Genomic DNA, 22,371 nt, shown 5'->3' on the forward strand with positions numbered 1-22,371 from the left:
GAACCCCTTCCACCCCAGCAGATGCCATTCCACTTACCCTGATTAAAGACACGGCTACTGAGCTACTTCCTTTACAGCTGCCATCAACAACTAATTTCAAACTCGTATAATCCCTAGCCAACTTAAACACGCGCGGGTGCTTCTGCTGCTTAAGAAGCCCGCTCTGGGCCAATTTTAGGCCCATCTCCTTGCTGCCGTTTAATATGAAGCAGCTTGAGATTCTGGTCTCCCCCCTTCTCTCCGCCTTCCTGGAATCATCTGGCTTTTTCGACCCTTTCCAGTCTGGTTTCCGCCCGCCAAGGGGAACAGTCTGTGCTCAACTTGTCATAGACGACCGGCTGGTCGACCAGGGCAGGGTTGGAGCGGTGCTATTGTTGGACTTATCCGCCGCATTTGACAATGTAGATCACTCCATTCTCCTGGCCCGGCTGTCTGGCGCTGGCATTTCCGGTCAGGTCCTTGACTGGTTTCAAGCTTTCTTGACAGACCGAACCCAGTCAGTGTCTCTACCGCCTTTCTGTTCCCCTCCTGGACTGCTCTTCTGTGGTGTCCCCCACCAGAGGTCTGCACTTTCTCCCTTTCTTTTTAATATGTACATTCAACCCCTTCTACTTCTTATACTGTGGCACGGATTGAGATGCTAGTCATATGCCGATGATATGCAGATCCTGGTTCGGCTTGACCTCACCAGGGCAGATACTGCATCTCGGCTACAAAGCTGCTTGGATGATCTTGGTCCGTGGATGGCTGCAAATTGGCTAAAGCTCAATGGTTCTAAAACTGAGGTACTGGTGGTGGGCACTTCTAGCCCCCACTCCTTTTGGACCCCGGAATTCTGGCCTACTTCACTAGGCACGTGCCCTACACCTGCAACCTCAGTAAAAAAAATGTGGGCGTCTTGCTTTCATCCTCTCTATTGTGCCCCAAGTGGCTTCTGTATGTAAATCTGGGCATTTTAAACTGGATTCTACACAAGGTACTCCCCTTCATTCTAACTCCATATCGGGCTCCCGTGGTGGCTGCCCTTGTTTTGAGCACCACAGATTACTGTCATTCTCTTTACCTGGGTCATTTAGATGCCTTCAACTGCTCCAAAACTCTGCTGCCCGGGCGGTGGCTTGTGTCCTGCCACTCCCACCGTGCTCATATGACCCTGTTTCTCAGACAACTACATTGGCTGCTGATTGAGAAGCGCGTACTCTTTAAATCTTTGTACCTGGTACACCGTGCCTTTTACAATCAAGGGGCTGAATGCATACAGGAAACATTTCCTGCTATGTGCCTTCCCGGCCCCTGCGCTCTGTCGACTTTACTGATCGCTGTTCTTCGAGTTAGACTGTCTCGGATGGGCGGTTGCATTTTTTCTGTGATGGCCGCATTAACCTGGAACAGCCTTCCGTGCCAGTGAAAACCATTTGTTTTTTCGCTGTTCCCTTAAGACCCATTTGTTTTAGTCACTGATGCTGCACCCTTCTGCTAACCCTAGCGCCAAGATGCCTCCGGGTGAACGTTGCGCTTTAGAAATGTATTAACATAACATAGCCCCAGAGAATCCTTAAGTATTCTTGGCATCATCTGACAACCTAAATATTTTGTCTTGAATGCTTTACCTAGTCGCCCCTGTGTCTACAAGAAAGGAAAATGTTTTGTCGTCTATTGCCACCCCTATGCAAGGTTCATCTGCAGGGTTTGGTGTGATGACGGGATGGAACACATCAAGTCCATCTGTGGGCTGTCCTATTGAGGGTGTAAGGGCATCCCATTCCCAGAAAATGGATTGTTCCACACCATGGTGACCCTCCCCCAGGCTCCTAACTCATTGCTGTGGAGTCTGTGAGCCACTGTCCCAGCGTTTGGCTGCATTCTGTTCTGTATCTGTGGCACCTGCTGTCTGTCAAGTCTGGGGTGATTGTTAATACTGTGGTAGGGTGCTTGCATCTGTGGGGTCGGTCATGGGCTAGTGTGCACTCTGTGTCGGTCCTTGCTGTTGCTGAGGTTGGTCCTGTGTAGTCATCCTGGTCCCCTTGATAAGCTTTCTGGTACTGTGCTCCACCATTCTGTTGCATCCCCCCTGCTTCTGCACACTCTGAAAATGTGTCCTATCTGCCCGCGCGACCAGCACTGTGTTGGCTCCCTCCCTTGCCCCTGGGCAACCCCTGCATAATCCCCCAGGCCTTGCTGCACCTGTTGCCCACATCCCCGAAACCCTGCGGGGAGACCCCTTTGGTTGTGATGTATTTGTGGCCCATATCCACGTCCTCTGGATGGCCCCCCCTCTTCCTCGAAACTCATGCTGAATGTTCCCCCGCCCCATGAATCTCCCCCCGCACCCCCGCGGGTGGCGGTGCATACTGCTTCTGCTGTGTCCCCTGTGCTCCTAGGCTTGTCAGTACCACCCCTTACAAGGCATACTTTGATAGTTTCTTTTCTGCACTAGTTTCGCTTCCTCTAGCTTTCTTTCCTCGGCCTTCTTCCTAATTTTCTCTTTTAACAGCCTGCAATGATGTACAATCGCAAGCTGTATTTCTGGCCAAGGTTTTGCCTCCATGCCTACTAATTTCTTAAGCTGCTTCTGAACCGCCTCTGGCAGCCCCAGGCACACTATGTGGTAAAATAAAGCTACTGTTTTGTCCCACGGTTCTCGCATTTCAACGCACCAAAGCTCTTGGATCGCCTGAATGTAGTGTAAGGGGTCTTCCTCTGGCCCAATTTGGCGGGCCATAATAGCACTAATGTCAGATGTGTCTGGGTATTGTCCTTAAAGGCATGGTCTAGTAAAATTTTTTATTGTCCCAACGGGTCGGCCATGTTTTTTTAAGCCTAAGTGGCTCGATTTTAGAAAACTTTCCTATGGACCTTACCCGAGTTTTCGTCCATTAAACGCACGCGAAAACGAGCACCAGGGAGCCGCCATTTTCTGATAATCCTATCTTTTCCCCGATCGCCCTGGCGGACCTGCTTTTGCGGCACTAAATCAATTCCCCCGCCCCTGAGCCTGTCATCAGCAGACTCGTACCGCCCATTTCCCAACGCCAAAGCACGTCTTGTGTCAACATTCGCTGCACTTCAGCTAATGACGTGTCGCCATGGAAATGGCAGGACGCCTCTCTCCTCAATAAGTATAAACAGACAGTTTCACAACACACAGCAGCAGATTTTCGATTCCATTCCTCTCTCTGTGTTACTTTGAGTATTCTGTGACTCGTTTCAGTGCTCTGGTCAGCTACCTTCGCCGCTTGTAGCCCGTGTGAACAGATATCAGTACCACCGCTATAAATTATTTTAGTTTGTTTAACACACAATGGCTACAATAATGCCCTACATGTACGAGCCCGAGTATACCGAGGAGGAACTACTGGAAAGGGAAGCACGCGAAAACGATGGGGATTCGGATGGCAGTTGGCAGGACGAATCAACAGATGAAGAGCCTGGGCAAGGTCGAATGGACGGCGTCTCCACCTGGTGCACATGTAATCGGTGCGAGCTAATGCCAACTGAGGACGAGAACTGCTGCTGCCGAGAAAACTCGGGATGCCTGGCCTACATTTCGGAAGGCGAGCCACGACCGCAATGCATCACCGAGCTGCCAGACTTCAGGGCAGCCTGCCTCACACGAGCCGTGTTGAGAATAATGATGGTGCTTATGCACGAACTTCGAGCAACTGTTCGTCCTCGTAATCCAAGTAACGAGTAAGTATACTCTGCTTGTCATGCTACTCCTATTTCATGTTCTTCTACTATATCCAAAATTACATCTACATATCATTGTAATGCATGTAAGTCATTCAATAGTGTGCATTGTCTAGATAGCATTTGTCCGTGTAAAATGCCCTTAGTTACAAGAATTGTCATTGACAACAAACGTTTATTAAACTTATCTGGGTAATTTAAAAACAGTTTGTTTCATTCCTTTTCACAGGTGGTACAGGCTGGTGGACTATCGTTCCTTTACATGGTGGCTTCACGGGAGGCTTGGACACCGCGTTCGAAGAGTGATACCCGCCTGTGCCGTTCGTGCCATTAGAGAAACGTTCCCGAGTGACAGCGGTCAGCACAGGGGATTTTCTCTCGCTGTGCTGCAACCTGACCTGTATAATCTTTAAAGTCTTGTATTTTTGTGTCATGAAAATAAGATACAAAATAAAACACCACATATATTTTAACAACGTTTGTCTCGATTTTTTAAATGAATCAAGTGTGTCTCCATTCAAGAATGGACGTCAGACACCTGTGCAGGGTGGTCACTATCTATCTAAGCTAACATAACATATTCTCGATAATGCATGCACTAAATAACACTTGTTCAAAGTCTTTCAGTAGGTTATGTCTCTATAAAAGTCACACATATATCTATACTAACAATTACCATTGGATTATACAGGCCCTCGGGTCTTGGCCACTATAATACACCGTTTGAAGTGTGGGTCTGTGCTCACAAGAATCTCCGGTATGTGGCATTTGTTATTGATAAGCAACGATATACTATCATTGATATAAAGGCGATATACTCTATATTGATATAAAGGCGGTTTGCGCCGGTGGATGCGCGCTGGCATGGGGGGCTGTGACGGGCACGAAAGGCCAAGGTGCCAAACTACATGTACACTTCAAAAGGTGTCCCACGCCAAGGGGCCATCGGTCACATGGCCTCCTCAGACCCCGTGTCTCCAGGCAGGCCTCCCCTGAGGCAGGCCGCCCCCCTAATACCACGACATACATACGTCATTCATTCACAAACACACCCCAGTTTCTAATACTTTAAAAACCACTCGATATGTCTCATGAGAACATCTTTGTGCTTTGCAAGCCAACTCTTGAACGTGCTACCTGGGAACCACTGAGATCTATGCTAATCTGCTTGTCGTCGTGCTATCCGTGAACCCTGTGACCGACCGCTTCGAGCATACCCATCAGTGCGCTACCTGTGGTCATCCACCTATTCTCCCGCAACATACTGCTCTGCTTGCTGAACCCAACTGTTTGTTGGTCAAGGTAAGGCCATGTATCCTGGTTATATTTTGCAGATTTTTAAATTTCTATCTATTTTCCAGTAGAGTACCAAATAGTGCTATGTTCATTGGTCTCATTGGTATTGACTTCAGTTTCCATTGCTATGCTATCAATAGATCTATTTATTTTCATCTGTGACTATTGTGATTGAATTGCATCCTTCGGGGGTCCAGTCAATAATGTTAGCATGTTTCCTTCTCGTGCAAGACAGAACATCCAAGGGACGAGTCACATGTTCAGATTTCAGTCACATCAATTATACATTTCTGCAACTTATGCAAATACTAAGCAGCACATAATGAACTGGTATAGTTCCTGCGACCAAAACAAACCTTGCATTGATCATTGTATGATTCATTTACTTTTGTATCAAATCTTTACTCTTGAAGATTGTATAATAATGTCGATATTTACTTTTCAGATTCATCAACAATGCCTGCCTGTTCGATTAGCGGTTGCCCTTCGAAGACCCATGCGAAATCTGAAGGAACTACAATGCATGTATTCCCGAAAACTGTTGATCGAATAAGAGAATGGGTCAGACATTGCGGATATCCACTGGATGAGCTGGAAAGTAGAGTCCAACAAGTCTTAGAGGACAAGAGGGGTGATCGATACCGCATCTGCAGCCGGCACTTTTCCTTGGACATGTACACAACTTCTTGGGTAACAAAGAAGAATAAACGGCGAACGACACGGAAATTGCGCGAAAACGCTATTCCCACTCTATTCGTCCACATTCCGCCACCGGTGAGTCAAGTGTCCGGATTTAGCTTTAGGCCTTGCGGTAGTGTGTAGCCGAATGGATTAATAGATATTGTAGGTGTTCTATCCCTTGTAATAATTTCGATATTGATATGAGTGTATACTTTTTTGAATAATGACATTTATCAATATATTCTTTTTCGATTTCATAACCCACAAACGCAATGTGTATATATATATATATATATATGGGGACAGGGAACTGTGCTGTATTGAGCATTTTTCAAGTATTCTGTCGACTTACATGGCTATTTTTAATATTGGCATTTCATTATCAATCATTAATTGACCTTTACAACTTCTTGACTATCCCTTGAATCTGAAGCAAGAACATTCTACATCCTTGACGTGGTCGCAGTTATCAACCATTTCTAGCGCGTATCAGGTAATCTTACTAGCCTAATCCGCTACAGACTTGTTTTATGCATGTCAAGTAATAGTTTTATTCTATCGTGTAATTATTTTACAGAATGTTTGGTTACTGCTTTCCAATTAATATACACCTTAGTTATCGTCCACTGGTGTTTGTTTTCAGTTATAATTAGTGTTATCCATACTAATGCAAGTACTGTCTTTCAGGGAGATGCTGAAGCGTCCGCCACATCTACAACGTTTCTAGATGTTCCTCACCAGCAGGGGTATGGGTACTGACAGCTCCATCGAGCGTCATCATCAGAGCTGGAATTCTTGTCGTTTGATTGTTCTACACAATGTTTCATTCGTGGTTAGCCGTTGATATGTACCTGTGCTGTCGACCCCAGGTGTATTTTATGTTTTCGCAATTGTAATCCTCACTAATGCAAGTACTATGTTTCAGGCAGTTGATGGAGCGTCAACCCCTGCACTTGATGCAGAGCCTGACATTCAAGTATACGAATCGGCGCAACAGCTTTCGGAAGTGCGCACTACATTTGCAACATCCATAGATATTCTTCAGCAGCACGAGGTATGGATCATGACAGCTCCATCATGCGTGATCGTATAACGTGATTCCATTTGCTATACTTTCGTCCCTATTAACGCAAGTGCTGTGTTTCAGGGAGACGACGGAGCTTCCACCACAATCACAACATCTCATTTAGATGATGCAGATGTAAAGGAATCGTTGAAATAAGTCGATGAAATGTGATCATATTTGGATTTTCCTTGATTCTTTTGGACAATGCATCTTTCGCGGTTATCTCTTTATATGTACCTGTGCGTTCGACCCCAAGTGTTTGTTATGTTTTCAATATTGAAAACCATACTAATCCAAGTGCTGTGTTTCAGGGAGACGACGGAGCTTCCACCACAATCACAACATCTCATTTAGATGATGCAGATGTAAAGGAATCGTTGAAATAAGTCGATGAAATGTGATCATATTTGGATTTTCCTTCATTCTTTTGGACAATGCATCATTTGCGGTTATCTCTTTATATGTACCTGTGCCGTCGACCCCAAGTGTGTGTTGTGTTTCCAATATTGAAAAGCATACTAATGCAAGTACTGTGTTTCAGGGAGATGCGGATGCCTCCTCTCCAATACAACCATTCATGGCAGTCCATGCAGAGCCCCAGAGGTATGGATACTGACAGTTCCATCGAAATAGATCATCACTGGTTGAATACTTGTCCTTTGATTGTTGCACACAATGTTTAAATCGTATTTGGCTATTGAGATGTACCTGTGTGTTCGTCCTCGCGTGTGTTTTATGCTAACAATATTTTGATACATAGTAATGAAAGTACTATGTTTCAGGGAGACGATGGAGCCTCATTCCGTGCTGTCTATGCGGATACAGAAAATATAGTCGTTGCAGCGCAAGAGGAAGGGAGGACATGCGGAAACGAATCGGAGCTACAGCGTGCAGATGTTGAAGGTCGAGTCAAAAAAGTTGCAAAGAAAAAAAAACAAAAAAAGGTTAGTTACAAACAGTTCATAACTTTAAATTTTTTTTTGTGGTGGGGACTATTTTATGTTTTTTTCCAGTCAATTCTACTACTCTCCATCTTGTGTTTAAACTGAACATCCCTTTTCCAATATCTCCTCCAGTTACCCGTGGGTGTCAGAACTATACACACACAGACAGTGAAGCGAATGAGAGATGTGGCTTGCCAGACCGTGTACACTATGGAGGAACTATTAATTGAGGCGAGGCGTGTTCAGGCTCGAGATGCTCATGTCCAATGGCCAGAACATGAATTAACTGTGTTTGGAGACTACAGCAAAGTTGCATTGGACCATAGCTACAGTGCGACCGGACCACCACAAGAAGATGTTATTGAATGTATTGAAGATAGCTCTGAAGTAGTTGCAGATCAATACACAATCTACACCCGCCAAGAATTTGCCACCAAAAAACCTGTCGACATTGTTGTGTTCTCCCATCAATGTTGAAGTAATAGATGTTGAAATGACAGAGAATGAACCAGCCGCAGCATCCATAGACGCATCAGAACTTGATATCAGCGATATTACTTTCCAATGTGTTGAAATCTCCACAACGTCAAAGGCCGAAACAACGTTGACGCAGGATGACAGTCTAATGAAAGAGAGCAAATACATTGTATTCGACAGTTGTTTGATGGAAATTATAAGTATGCTGATATGTGTGCGTTCCATTAGAGGGAATGTATGTGGGAAGCCATTGATTAATGTGACTCGTCAAATAAAAGGCAGTAACGTCAAAATAAATGCCGCCTGTAGATTAAATCATAGGTTCTCATGGTCTGCACAACCAATGCTGGGGAAAATGCCAGCAGGCAATCTACTGTGTGCAGCTGCATCACTTTTTAGTGGCTCCAGTTTTAGAAAGTTAGAGGCTTTCTTTCAGTTTGTGGGACTCCATTTCATTTCTAAAGCGCTGTACTACACATACCAGCGTGATTATCTGTTTCCGGCCATTAGTGATGCTTGGAAAATTGAACAATTGTCTCTAGCAAGTACAATCGAAGGCAAACGATTCAGGCTAGCCGGCGATGGACAGTGCGACAGCCCTGGATTTTCTGCCAAGTACTGCACCTACCACTTTCAGGACATGGATAGTAAGAAAATTGTGAGTTCGGAGGTCGTGCAGGTAACACAATGTACATCGTCAGTGGCCATGGAGAAACTAGGATTTATAAAATCAGTGGAACATCTACAATCTAGGGGGATGCACATCGACCTCATAGCCACGGAGAGACACGTTTCAATTGCCAAGACAATGAGAGAGCAGTTCCCACATATTAAACATCAATTTGACGTATGGCATCTTGCTAAATCAATCAATAAGAAAATCTCAGCTGCAGGAAAAAAAAAAGGTTTTGAAAGTATTTTGCAGTGGTCACATTCTATCACCAACCATCTTTGGTGGAGCTCAAAAACTTGTGAGGGGTCAGTGGAAATACTACTTGAAAAATGGCGGTCACTGATGCACCACTGTACCAACGTTCACCGCTGGACAGCAAATGAACATTTCCACCAATGTGAACATGGCCCTTTGTCCCCAGAGGAGGCACGGAAGAAGAAGTGGTTGATTCCATCTTTACCGACACACAAAGCCATTGAGAAGATTGTTTTCGACAAAACTCTATCAAGAGATTTGAAAGGACTGACAGAATTCTGTCACACAGGAGATTTGGAGGTGTTCCACAATATGTGCCTAAAGTACAGGCCAAAGCGCTTGCATTTTAGCTTTCGGGGCATGAAACATCGCACTCTACTAGCGGTCTTGGCCCATAACAGCAATGTCGGACGTGAACAATCTAGGACTAGGGGTAAAGTAAGGATGCCTCGCTACACTAAGGTGTTTTCAAAACAAAGTAAGCAATGGGTGATCAAACCAGTCTATGATGAAATGCAGTTCGACTTTGTGAAAGGCCTTATTGTTGCTGTGTTAGAGAAGAACAGATATGGAATTTTGGACGTTTCTGTACAGAGCAGTGATCCATTGCCACCAAACATTGCGACTGTGCCATGCCCACCCGATGCACAGCTGACTGTGAAGTACAAATCCCGGTTTAAATAATTGCGATTGTCTTTTTGTAAATAAATGTTATTGTACAGTGTACCTGTAAACCTAACCCCTAACTTCACCATCATGGGTGGCGAACAAGCTGGGTGTCATCTTTGAATTCTCTCTATTCACCTCACATATGTGTATGTATATTTTTTTCTCATGTCTCATCTCATGTAAATGTAAATGCTGCACACTGTTAACGGAGGGGAGGCTTGCGTATTGCAAGTAATAAAACAAACAAACAATAAATCTCACTTTTAACTCAACTCCTGTGGTACTTTATACTTTCCCTGACCTTCCGCCAATAATTAAATGTCTCAATTTGGACTGCAAAGCTCGCAGACAACGGTGACAAAAGTGGGGCACTTAGAACGCACCAGCCAAGCGGGCCGTGGCATTTGGGAGAGAAGCCAGTTCCCGTTTGCACATTGAGGCGCACTACATAGACAGATTCTAAACTTCAAGTTCTCATAGATGCCTATACTACGTGATTTTGCAAATAAAGAATGCGAAGGACAGCGCCCAGATGAGGCCCACAAGTCGCACTGGAAGTATAAGGGTCTATTGTTTTTTGACCTTGAGACAGGGACCATGCCGAAAGAACTACATTTGAACGGAGTGCGCAATAACGTCAGAGACGATAAGGCAGAAAATTCAGAAACTAGACCGGGTTTCAGTTTTAAGTCAGTATACGAAAATTCATTGTTAAGAGCACGGTCCGTTTTACAGACTGCATTACGAAGAGACACAATGGAAATTTCAAATATAATGTAAGTAAATCTTTACACGCTTTTATACCGGAATGAAGATTTAATGAATGGATGCATAAATGAATGAAGAGCTAGGAAAAGCAAGTAAAACTGTTCGTAGTGGGCACATGGGCATGCAGGTCCACTGGTCTCACCGATCTCGCTCCATGGCCCAGCCACTTTTCCCTGCACTACGGGGACTGTCTCTTTATCCTTCAGTCCCTTCTCCCGGCATTTACCTTGCACTTGCCACCAGCTGGCCCTATTATTTAATTTGTATTCAACTAACCTTGTACAGCCCATCCCCATGCGCGATCAGAAAGACACCTGGCCTAGTAGGATCGTTGTCTGTCTGCCCTTGTTCCCCACCTGCCTCGTCACGCCTAGTAACACTTGAGTATAGGCGCGTTACAAATGCCATATCATATATCATATCATTCCTCACGCATGTAGACTGTCCTTTATCATTGTGTGTTGGCCTCGATTTATCTCGTTACTTTTCGCATTGATTTTAGAGACTAACATACTCCATTGAACTACCCTTGCAAGCAAATAGTTTCTGATCGGCCGTAATAAATAAAATGAGTAATATTAATGAAGTTCGTCTAGCGAGACTAATTATCATTTTTTTGTTTTCATAACAGGTATTTGATTCCTTACTGCCACTGCCATCTGTTTGAGACACCGGCGGATGGATTCTTCAGCAGACGCCTGCAGCTTCGTGTCAACAACTGGAGCACGATCACCATATTATGGGACGATCGCCAAGGGCCCACATGCCCTTACGCTGTACTAGTGGCTAGAAGCAACATAACAACCTTTAGGCTGGACTAGTGCCTAGTTGATGGAACAGCCTTGCGGTTCACTGCGCTTCCAAAGTGATTCTTTATACGAAAATGAACACCCTGTGTACCATCAAGGAACACCGCGTGACTCAAGATGAAACGGAACAGTTATTGTGGATACAGATAAAACAAAATAAATGGCTTCCGGAGTTCATATGGCAATTGCTGAATATTCTCTAAACATTTAATGTCAAATAAATGTACTTTACCAAATGTACCGTGTTGCTGTTTCATTGTAAAGTACAGTTTCATATTCCGAATTGTGGCGCGCTGTGTTGTGAGTTGATCTGTGTTGGTTTCCGGGTTCTGTGTGGAGTCGCGCAGAAGTCGACTGGGCGCGTTTGCCTACGCAGCACAGTAACGTCGCGGGGAATATGAATGTTTTGATAATGTCAGGCTCAGGGGCGGGGGAATTGATTTAGTGCCGCAAAAGCAGGTCAGCCAGGGCGATCGGGGAAAAGATAGGATTATCAGAAAATGGCGGCTCCCTGGTGCTTGTTTTCGCGTGCGTTTAATGGACGAAAACTCGGGTAAGGTCCATAGGAAAGTTTTCTAAAATCGAGCCACTTAGGCTTAAAAAAACATGGCCGACCCGTTGGGACAATAAACATTTTTACTAGACCATGCCTTTAAAGCTTGGCATACAGCAGCTCTGCAATTTGCAAATGGCGAACCATCTTGTACTGTGTCCTTTGTAGTCACTCCTGGGAACCCTGCCCTTTTCCATATGTCATAAGCGGCTTCTCCAAGAAGCGCCACTACAAGGCATAAAATAAGTAGTGCCGCGTAGCAATTTGCTATGCAATTCTGTAGGGTTTGCTTCTGTTGGTACTTCTGTAGCAAACCTAGCTATTTAAGTTACCCTGGTCAATGAAAGCACATATCACCCTGCATTCCTCACTTGACTTCAGGGCTGTCTCCACCCTCTTTTCTCTGTTCAGTGCAAGTTCAAAAGGGTTAATGGAGAGAGTGCAGCAGTGGCCTCCACCCTTATGTGCCAAAGGCCTGCGTGAGTATGCAAGCAAGATTTGTTTTCCTTTTACAAATAAATGCAAACCAGAATTAATTGGGATGAGACCTTTTATTAAGTCAACTGTATCCTGTCTGCCAAAGACTAAGGGCCTGAAGTGTTTTATAATGGCTCAATGCCATAGGAAAACGTTCTGTGAATCAGGCCCTGAGTATGTGCTAGCTTTATATTCCTTTTTTTTTTAAAGCTGTCTTTCCATTTCTAAAAATGTAAATTGTTACATAATGCAGAATTACATTATTGCTACTGTAAAACACTGCGCTGTCCCCATGCTTTACAGTAAAGTGTAGGTTACTGTATTCAAATATCATAGTGTCAACTATATTTCATTTTGTTGGGGAAGCTGCATCATATTAACAAGTGGACACTTTTGAAAATGTACATGATGCAAACGGCCAAATGCTTTGGGTGTCAAACCTAGTTCTGAAACCTGTTGGTTACATGCAACTTGAAACTAGTGCTCAACTCACGAACCGATCCAGTACTCCTTGACATTCTGTCTTATCACCCTGTTGCTTTATACCAGCTACCCTGAATGTGAGATAGCCGCTAACTACAATATTCCAGCTAGTTTGCCCAGTTCTCTGCCTGCTACACCATCCACTCTGCTTAATTTCTTACTTTCTTTCCTCTTAAAAAATGAATAGATGAAACCAACTAGATGTTTACGCATGGCAGTGATCCAGGATCTACTGTGCTACCCTCCCTTCTCTTCTCTCGCCTTTTCTATTGTTCCTTTCTCCTCTTCGGACTCCCTGCTTCTCATCTTGCCCCCCTAAAATCCCTCTACAACTCTGCCATTCGCACCCTCTGTTTACTCTCACCGCATGACTCCTTCTCCTCCTCACTCTCGCAGCTTGGCTGGCTTTCCTTTCATTCCCAACTCAAATTCCACTTCCTCTGTCTCGTCTTTAAATCTCTCCATGAACTTGCTCCCCCTTATCTCTCCCCTCTCATCTCATTCTACACTCGCTCCCGTTCCCTCAGATCTGCAGATCACTTCCTTCTCCTTGTTCCCCTGTCCCCATGTGCCTCCTTGTTTTCGCTCCTTGCTCCCCTCCACTGGAACTCCCCCTCTCTATCCGTTCCACCCCCCCCATTCCTTCTTTTGTCTCTCCTTAAAATCTCTCCTTCCCCCCTCCCTGATACTCTGATCCTCCCCACCTGTCTTTTATCCTCCATCTTGCATCTCTATCCCTACCTTGTCTCCTCTTATGTCCCCTCTCCCCCCCTCTCTCGCCTTCACCTTATCTCACTTCCTGTTCCCCACTCCATTTCCCCTCTCCACCCCCTTTTCCCTCATTTATCTCTGCTGGCAAATTGTTCTGGTTGCTGTATTGATGGTTTGACTCATATCTTGTATTTGCTTCTACTGTTATTGTATTCTTGTTGTTATAACGTAGAGCGCTTTGGTGTAAAAGCGCTATATGAATAAAATAAACATAACTAACATAACATCACTGTAGTTGGCCTCGCTTTGCTCTAGGATGATATATTTGCACCTGCAGTAGAGAGAGCTGGCCAAACTGTTTTCAGAGCCTTTTTATCATATCTGTGTCCATTCACGCAGTTGACCTTTTGGAGACGCTCAACCATGGCTTGCAAGTATTTTTTCACCACTCACATAGTCCCGTAGATTGGTACACAAAACTGCTGCATTGTTCATATTTATTTGCATGGTACAAGTAACTTCTGGTGGCGTTGTACAACATTGCTAATTAAGAACATTTCATTTGCAAACTCTGCGCTCAATTTTGGAAAAATAATTTATGCCTTGCACTAGTAGCCCCTTTATGTCCCCCACTGTCAATATCTGTCCCGCTGTCATTCTTTCCATCTCATATATTCATTTCCCCCGCACCCGTTGTCAACGAAGGTAACCTATATCTCACGTTTTCCTTGTCAATGCGTTTCCATGGGATATATTGAGGTTGCCCCCCCTTTCCAGTAGGGGCATTTATGTGCACCCTACCGCCCCACTCGCTCCTAGTCAGTCTGATCTGCCTGTCAGAGTTTCTCATGTCTGTGTTGTTCTCCTATGGGTATTTGAGCACAGTTCCTTTCTCTAGCGCATGCTATAGCGGTCTCCCCCTTCCTTTATCCTGGGAGATCTCGCAGTCCCTCAACGTATGGCCCTAGGTCATCGATATTGCATAACTCATCCACTGACCGCAGTGTTCGATTTGTCCTTTTCACCCTTAGATCCCCCTGTATCTGTCCCCCTACCCATGTCGCACATTTGTCCGCACCTTTCCCTGTGGACTGAGGCTTGACTCGCTCACTTCCCTTGTCCCCACTATCCCTTCATTGTCTAAACCTGAGTCCATATTACTGCAAAAGGCGTCCGCGAAAGTCTCCTAGTAGTGGTGTCCGTGGTAGGTTTCATGGTATAGCTGTCTCGCAAGTCGTGTCTGCTCCCTCCTTCGCAGGACCCTGGGTCCGCTCTGTCCACTACAATGTTAGTTCAACCATGTGTGGTTGTGCTGTCTGGCTCCACTCGTACGCCCCCTCCGACTGTCCTTTCCTGTGCTCACTGTACATTGTGTCTCTACATCCCTGATTGCGCGCTCCTCCTCCACTGCCTTGTGTGTGCGCTCTCTTGCTATTCTCTCTACTTGCAACTTCCTTTGTTACCGGTCTACTAAGATGCGTTTTTCCTGCTCATCTGCTTCCCTCCGACTCTCGATCTCTTCTTGCTCCCGCTCTCTTCCTCCCTCTTCCTCTCTGCGTTCCCTCTCTAGTCTCTCTTCTCTTTCCCTCTGCTTTCTGTCCATCTCCATCTCTGCCCACTCACTTGCTTTGCTCTTCTCCTTAAGGCCTTCTAGTGCTTTGGTTCCTCCCTCTGCCTCCCCATTCGTCATTCCTTCCAGCTTTAGGAGGATCTCTCCCGGTGGTCAGTCAAAATCTCGAAAACAAAATCTCAAATGACAAAAAGCCCGAAACAAAAATCTCGAAAAAAAAAATATCGAATTTTTTATTTATTTATTTATATATGTTTTTGGGGTCAGGTAAGTAAAAAAAAGGGATAAAATAAAAAAAAAATGAAAAAAGGGGGGTTGGGGGGGAACCCCCCCATTTTGGAAAAAAACACATTGAAAAAAAAATGCGATTATTTTTTTTTCGGCCTTTTGTATTCGAGATTTTTGTTTTCGAGATTTTTTGATTCGATATTATCACTATGAACCATCTCTCCCACCACCCACTCATTCATGGCTATACTCCCTAGCCCCTCCTTCTTACCCTTCTGCACCTCGCTCCCCTCTTGCTGGTTTGCTGCCCTGTACCGTGCTGTCCCTCTTTCTTAGTATATGGTGATGGCTTTATATCTGGTTTGAATACCCCTCCGCTGCTTTTGGCTCTCGTAATGGGTACATCCTCTGGTCATCGTCTGTGTCCTCTGAGTTCTCACTTGCAGGAGAGGGGCTGGGGGGGTAAGGGGAAATGGGCCCCTGCACCTTTTGCTGGCTCAACATCCACTGATGCCTTGCTGCGTCCCCCTCGCCCTCCTGAAACAACCGCCACATCTCAATATTGCCATGCGGTTTGAAAGCTTCTTCCCCTTTATAGGTACACTGTAAGTACGTCAGTCGTGATTGCTGCACAGCTTTAGCTAAACTTCTGCAAGGTGGCCATGGTTTGGTTAACTTTCCCTCGGTGCTTTTAGTCCATTCTACACTATATTTGCAAATCTTGTCTTTATAAGGTGGGAGGGTCTTGCACAGGTGCTGTAGGGGCATGTCAACCCCGCACCTCCCTGGATATGCTGCTTTTGCTCTTACCTGACCTCAAATCGAGGGTTTCGATCGTCCGCTTAAAAGGGGGGAAAAAGTGTAATCACAATGCTTTAATTCACTACGAGCCTCTCTGGCTCCACAACTTTTCAGGCGTGCTCCATGCACCGCCCCTTCACAATCGCTGCTTCCTTAGGCACACCCACAACTCTTGCGCATGCGCCTTCCGCGCACTGCCACTGGACGCCCTAGCCTGTCAATCTCGAGCCTTCCAATGCTAGTTCCTCACTGTCTTGTGTTTTCAAAGTCCTATGTGCGAACCTACGGATGACATCACCAATTTACTAGACCAGTAGTGCGCACAATGCTATCACGTTGCCCAATGTACAATGTAAAGTACTTTTAATGGCACTGATTACATTAATTTGTAGTGATAGATTTTGCTGTAGAGGAAAATAACATACCATTATCCGTATAAACCACCTTTGGAAAGTAAACAAAAACTAGATCGACTAGGAAATCAAACACTTTCAGTCAAATTGTCTGATTTTTATATTTTTTTAATTTTTTTGTTCAGATGACATCAATGCGCCACAATGTAAGCTGGCTAAATTCGAGGTATCGATGAACCCATCGGGAGTGTGGCCAGAATGTGATCCCGGTGGACCCTCACCCTCAGTGTAGACATATAAAGGCTTTATGAATAGCAACTTCATTAAGAAATGAAATTGAAAAAATAATATGAAGGTTAGGCGATGTTGAAGGGGTACCTTTTTGTATCGCTAAGTGGGTACTATTGGCAAGCAAGTGTGGGATGTTAATTGCAGCTGATTCTAAGGGTTTTGGGATTGGACTTTAACACAGACAGCATGTGATTATTGTAGCTGGTTTTTGTGACCCAGAACTTCCACGTTAGCCCGTTTTCCCACATGGAACACCAAAAATGTTTTTTTTCAGGGACACTGTGTAAGAACGGTGTGGATCTTTTCCAATTGATCATGTAATTTCATCAAGAAATGCAATCACTAGACATATTGCACTGATACTTGAATGGAAATATGACAATTGTAAAAGTTCTCTCCTTCGCTGACAACCCGTTCAAGGTGTAGCAACTTCAGAGGGCTTCCCCCTGCGTATGGCTCTCTTCTCTCTGTCTATCTCAGTTACATATACATCAGAATGCAAATTGGCATTCCATTTGGATTCCGAATTTCCCATCCAGAATATTAATTTGGGACTGGGGCCCTCAGACCATGCATGGTTGTCCAACCACGGCCTCATTTGCCGGAATCCTGATGGGTTTTCAGGAGATACCCCTCAATGTTTGTGAGAAGAAATGTGCATACTTTCTTAATTGTATTAATGAGGGGTATCCTGAAAATCCAACATTCCGGGCCTTGAGTTGGACAACCCCGAGTCTCATGCAAATGTGGTAAAAGGTGATGACTTCAACAAAGCGGGTCTAGAAACAAGGTGTCGGGCACACTGTGCCAAGAATGTGTCATTTTACCAGATTGAATGCCTTCAGTACACATGGAAGTTTGAACAATATCTGAAGATGCCATATTTGTCCTATACTAAAGTTGCTAAAAGGGGGATCTGAGGGCACCCTAGTTCGGGGGGGGGATGACAATATGAATATCTGTTGACATTAGCACAATGGGTAACTGGGTCAAATGACACCCAAATACTGAAATTGATATTGCTGACTAAAGTGACACCATGCATCTCGCTTGTTATAACTATATAATCGACCCCATGTAATTATTGCTCTCAAAAGCTTCTTAGATACATTTGTAGATGGTGTGAGTGCTAGTGAAAAAGAATGTCATTGTCATGTGTCAAAGGTGCCCTCTAAAACTCCCAGACGTCCAAGTGCAGCCTGATCGGTTTTATCCTCTGGGTTTTGTTTATTGGTGACCTGACTTAACGGGTCCCCTGAGTCGGGTTATATTTATAGGGTTGCAGGTCTGGAGCCTCTCCAAATACCCAGCTTCTTTTGATCTTGCACCTTTTGTCCTTTGCCTGATGTCTCCTTCACTCACTCTCACCCTTTTCTATTCCTATTCTCATCTCTCCTTCTTACGCCCTCATCTTTCCTTTTGATCACACCATCTCTCCTCTCTACTCCCCATCACTCTAATCTCCTCTCCTGACTCCACGCTACTCCTAGATTTTAGAATGTGGTAAGTTGTTCCGTAGTAGTATAAAGGGGTCCAACATCAAGTCATTTTAATGTCATCTGATAGGGCACCTTATTGCATATGCAAACATGTCATGTGGCAGCCATTGATGTTTCTCAATCTAGCATCTGAGCCATGATGCTTGAGTCATCCTTACTGTGTTATTGTTAGCAATTAGATTGGTTTTATTTGCTTTGCTACATAATCTGTTTATTTCCTTTTTAGAATTGTATTGATTTTAATAGGGATTGACCTTATCTTGATCTTAATTATGTGCTGCTATTCATAGTCTGCTTGGATTTGATATGGTCAGAATTGCTTTAGTTTGTACCTCTTCCCCATGTACCAGCCGCTGCAGCTTTAGCACGGCAGCACATAGAGAACAGGAGGTGGAGGAACTGCACTTCCCAGATCTGCTGTAGTTCCCTTCTCCTTTTCTTGTCCAGCAGGCGTGACCGTGCTGGCACGTCTGAGAAAATTCGGACCTTGTCGGATGCGTCGTTGCTGGCGGTAAGGACTTGCTATTTTGCTATTCTTTAGCGCATCCTAGCCTCACCCTTCTAGGGACCCCTGTTGGATCGAGTATGAGTAATATGGACACATCGAGGGGCGTGCAATAAAGCCTGAGAATAAGGCTAGTGGTGAACATACATCCTTTCCCCCTTGCACCGATAGTGCTAACGATATGCTAAAAGTTCTGCTCTTGAATACAAGATCCCTGGTCAAACATGCCCTGGAAGTATCAGACTATATTTCTGACCTAGACTTGGATATCTGTTCCCTGACCGATATGAGGCTGCATGACCCTCACTCACACTTGGCATCCCTAACGTCTATTCTGTTAATAGAGAGTACCAAGGGGGAGGTGGGAATGCGATTATTTTTAAAAATAGGCTGGATATATGGAAATCGGAGGTACATGTCCCATAGGCTGTTAAATATTATGTTTTAAAGGGAGGACGGATGCCTCCACTACGCTGAATCTAATGCTGATCTACCATTCCCCTTCCTCTATGCCAGAGTTGGTTTCACACCTGAGCAGTCTGATTCGGTCACAAATTAAAGGCGCCGCCAAATGGATTGTTCTGGGCGACTTGTACCTTTGGAAAGATAATCCCAATGATTCTGCAGCCTTGGAACTCGTAAGGTTTATGACTACGTTGGGCTGTATACAACATATTGATAAACCCACTCATGTTAAAGGAAACATACTGGATTGGGTGTTCTCTCTCAATATGACTTTGAGCAAACCCAGTATTACCTTATGCCCTTGGTCGGATCACTCTTTCATTGAATTTTATATTATCCTAGATGCAAAAATTAAGAATGGGATAGTTAAACGAAATGGGTGCATCTCTAGAGGCTCAACCCAGAGTCAGTCAAGGAGTGGATTCCATCATTGACTTGGAAAGATCCCCTTGTTCACACTCATACAGAAGACATGACTAATACCCTTCTGGATGATCTAGACAATGCAACCAACACACTAGCCCCTGTAAAACGTAGGAAGGTGAACAGCTACCCTCAAAATGTCTGGTTTTCAGAAGAACTCAAAACCCTAAGAATGTGTAAGAGAAAGGACTTCTATTGTTTTAAAAACCTCCAAGACACAAGAGAATAAACTTATCTACACTCACTCTGCTAGGAAATGCAGACTGGCTGTCATTCAAGCCAAGAAAGAAACCTATGAGGTACAGATTGCCAAAGCTCAACATGATGCTAAAGAAATCTTTGCAATCCTGCAAGAAATGGAGAAACCTTCCTCTAAGTTGTCGGAAAATATTTACAAAGATCAAGATTGGTGTGCACTCATACAAAAAACCATGTTGGACAAAACTGAAAAAAATTAAGTCTAATATTCAGAAAGCCAAAACCCTAGGCCCCCTTGAGTCCAACAAGGTAAAATTCAATGAAGAACTCCGTATTCGTCAGTTACAACTTTTAATTTTAAGAGCATCAGAAGATGAGCTTCAAATTATTTTGCTCAAACTGTCCTTGTGTAAGGGGGGATATCTTCCCAGCCACATCTATTGAGGCATACTCAGATTTATTGATCAGCTCCATTACTAAAATCGTCAATGCCTCTTTTAAAGAAGGCTATTTCCCTACGAGATTGAAGGGAGCTTTGATTACCCCTTGCTAAAAAAACATGGGCAGGATCCAACTCTCGCCTCTAATTATAGGCCCATAACAAACTCTCAATTTCTGCTCAAAATACTGGATAGAGTGGCATATGAACAAATACTAAGCCATGTAAAAAACCACCCTAATCTCAATGGCGGGCAGTCTGGTTTTAGACCTGGCTTCAGCACGGAATCAGCACTATTGGATCTTAATATTGTCATCATGTTGGACTTAACTAAGGAAAAACTATGCTGCTTATGGCTTTGGATTTGTCGACTGCATTTGGTTGACCATCCGCTGCTTCTAAATGGATTAGAAGAGGTGGCCAATTTTAGTGATCAGGCTGTGGCTTGGGTGCAGTACTTTTTAGGAAATGGAACTATGAGGGTTTATAGCAACCTAGCTGAGGCTCAACCAGCTCTGCTTAGATTTTGAGTCCCACAGGGTGCGTGCTTGTCACCTGTCCTATATAATAATTTTACCACACCGCTATTCTAGTTGCTGGAGGATAAAGATGTTTCTCAAACTACGCTGACGACACTCAAGCCAATTATGAGGTTATGAGGAAGATTTTAAAGTGGTTAACAAAAAAAATCAATGATCTCATTCAAGACTGGATGTATGAGTGGTCTGGCATTGAACAGTGAAAAAAACGAAATGATGGGTTCTAGGTCCAGACTGAATAAGCTCAATGGAGAATACAAAACTTTTCGAATTGCAGACCATGATATTCCCACAAAAGACAAGACAACAACACTGGAGTCCTATTCGATCATACATTATGTATGACTGGTGAACAGTCTTCTTGTCTCGTCCTCGGTGTGCTACATTAGACTACTCTCACGCATTTGTCCATTTCAGTCCGAAAATAGTTGCGAAACAGTAGCTCGAGAAATTATTTCTTCCAAAATTAGTAGCATCCTGGTGAGCATTGGGAAAGGGGAATTGGCCAAACTACAATTAGTACAGAATAGTACGATTTAGAGCCATTATGGGGATGCAGAAATGTGAGCATGTGTCCAAGGTGCGGAGGCATCGCCATTGGCTCCCTATAGCAGCCAGGATCAGGTTGCTTACCATTACCTATAAATCTCTGGCAGAGCAATTTAGAGTATATAGCTCTTGGACTTAAGAAAAAAGTGGAAACCAGAACCCTATGTTCCAATAGTCAAAAACCTCTACAAATACCCTGCGCTAACCTAGCTATCGTTAATGAGTTTTCTGGGTAGCTGCAAGCCCTTTTTGGAATTCCTTGCCTCTTGAACTCAGAAGTTGTACGTCATTAGACTGCTTCAAGAAACAACTCGAAACAACTTCAAACACATTTTAGATAACCATCGTTATAGGTTCCCCCCCCCCGGTGGGCCCTCTCCCTCTGCCTGGAATACACCCCCCTTCGGTACCCGTATGCCACCAGGCCACTTTGGCAGCACCTTAGAAATAAAGTAACAAGTCTAAATGAGTGTGCCATCAGAATCCAGGGATGCAGAAGGAAGAAAAGGGGGTGATGGCTGCAAGAGAAGCCAAAATTCACAGAACAGGAGCTGACTGTACTGACTGAGGAGGTGGCCAAGGAGGGCCTCGGGCTGGTATGCCACTTCATGCCCAAAACTGTTTCAAGCGTGCCCTACTGTGGGACAGGGTGCTGGACATGGTGATGTTAGTCTCAGAACATCCCAGGAGCACTAAAGAATTCAAAAGGCATTGCGAGGTGTCGGCAACGAGAGGCAGGCACAAGGCTGTGTTCCGAAAATCAGACCTTTTTTTAAAACCGAAAAGGATTGGAGAAAATCCTCTAGCCTTATTTTATAGAAGAATTTTCCCTGCCTCAAACCTAAAATGAAGGGACTGGCAGCGTCAAGCAGTTAATATTTTAAAAGCGGACCTTGTGTCCAAACATTCCTACGTGTCGGGACCTTTTTTGATTCACTGTTCGTTTATCACAGTACCAC

This window comes from Ambystoma mexicanum, chromosome 5p (assembly GCF_040938575.1).
Source record: "Ambystoma mexicanum isolate Mex_15411 chromosome 5p, UKY_AmexF1_1, whole genome shotgun sequence".
Taxonomy (NCBI): domain Eukaryota; kingdom Metazoa; phylum Chordata; class Amphibia; order Caudata; family Ambystomatidae; genus Ambystoma; species Ambystoma mexicanum.